The 1,734-nt window shown below is 44.8% G+C and overlaps 1 protein-coding gene across 1 annotated transcript in view; it reads right to left on the bottom strand.

The window, feature by feature from the left end:
• The window catches only part of GGT5 (gamma-glutamyltransferase 5), a 33,360-nt gene that overhangs the window by 2,519 nt on the left and 29,107 nt on the right, over positions 1-1,734 (bottom strand). The window lies entirely within an intron of this gene.

Raw genomic sequence — 1,734 nt, forward strand, 5'->3', positions numbered from 1 at the left:
GTCATTTTTTTCTTTTTTTTGAGACAGAATCTTTGTTGCCCTCGGTAGAGTGCTGTAGCGTCACAGCTTACAGCAACCTCAAACTCCTGGCCTTAAGTGATTGTCTTGCCTCAGCCTCCCAGGTAGCTGGGACTACAGGTGCCCACCACAACACCCAGCTATTTTCAGAGACGGGGTCTCACTCTGGCTCAGGCTGGTCTCAAACCCGTGAGCTCAGGCTCACCTGTCTCAACCTCCCAGAATGCTAGAATTACAAGCGAGAGCCATTGTGCCTGGCCTGGTCCTCAGAGTTCTAAGGACCACAGAGGGCGGTCTTGAGACCAAGAAAGGCTCGTCATAAGAAAGGCAGCTTTGAGGACCTTGAACCCGGCTACATGAACTGACCTCAGGTGTAATGTTTGGAGGCTTGAAAAGCTCTCAGCCTTTTAAATAGATCCTAACAAAGGGCATCCACAAGGCCAGAGAAGCTCTGAAGAAGCTGACCATCTGTCTGGGGAGGGAGGAGCTGTCAGCCAAGAGAATCCAGCTACTGGTACAGAAATATAAATTTTCTAATTTCTTTTTTGGTTTTTTTTGAGACAGAGTCTCACAATGTCGCCCTCAGTAGAGTGAGATGGCATCACAGCTCACAGCAACCTCAAATTCCTTGGGCTTAAGTGATTTTCCTGCCTCAGCCCCCCAAGCAGCCCAGGGACTACAGGCATCCATCACAATGTCCAGCTATTTTTTTGGCTATAGTTGTCATTGCTGTTTGGCAGGCCCAAGCTGGGCCCAAACCTGCCACCTTTGATGTATGTGGCTGGCACCCTAGCCTCTTGACCCACAGGTGCTGAGCCAAATTTTCTGCCTGATTTCACAGAGGAGTCATCTTTATAGAAGGCAAATAGTTGCTTAGCTAACAATTGCTTAAAATAATAAAATAGGTAATTTTGATTGATAGTCTAATAAAATTCATATATATGTGCATATTAAAAAGCTGGCAAATATAAATTCTGCTTCTGTCTGTGCCTATAGGTTCCTTTGTCTATACATGTGATATGTTTGTGACATTTCATCACCAAAATATGCAAAACAACTCTATTGGCTTAAGGGGGGGAGAAGCTTAAATAAAACATTTTATTTTGGGCAGCACCTGTGGCTCAAAGGAGTAGGGCGCTGACCCCATGTGCTGGAGGTAGTGGGTTCAAGCCCAGCTCTGGCCAAAAACTGCAAAAAACAAAAAAAACCCAAACATTTTGTTTTAGTTCTTCATCTAAGTGAAGAACTTAGACAGCTTTTCATTCATGTGACCTTTTAAAATTGTTACTTAAGCCCAAATAGCTTATGGTCATAAAACTGCTTCTTCTAGAATATTTCTAAATTTTGCTAGATTTAAATGTGAGCTTATGTTGCTGGATTTTGAGCCTCTGAATTCGGGGTCTGGATAGGGGACCATGGTGGGGCCTGGGAACATGTTCTCAGTGTCCAGAACAGCACCTACAAGGCAGAACCTAGCCCTCGTGGTCTCTTCTTCCCTGCCCCCAGCTTTGCCCTTTGGCTCTTATTGGAGGAATTTGATTTTCCAGTCATCCTGTTTTGTTGTTTTGTTTTCTTTCTTTTTTTTTTTTTTTGAGACAGAGTCTCACTATGTTGCCCTAGGTAGAGTGCTGTGGCATCACAGCTCACAGCAACCTCAAACTCTTGGGCTCAAGTGATTCTCTTGCCTCAGCCTCCCTAGTAGCTGGGACTACAGGC

This window comes from Otolemur garnettii, unplaced genomic scaffold (assembly GCF_000181295.1).
Source record: "Otolemur garnettii isolate 467f Iridium unplaced genomic scaffold, OtoGar3 scaffold00281, whole genome shotgun sequence".
NCBI classification, from domain to species: Eukaryota; Metazoa; Chordata; class Mammalia; order Primates; family Galagidae; genus Otolemur; species Otolemur garnettii.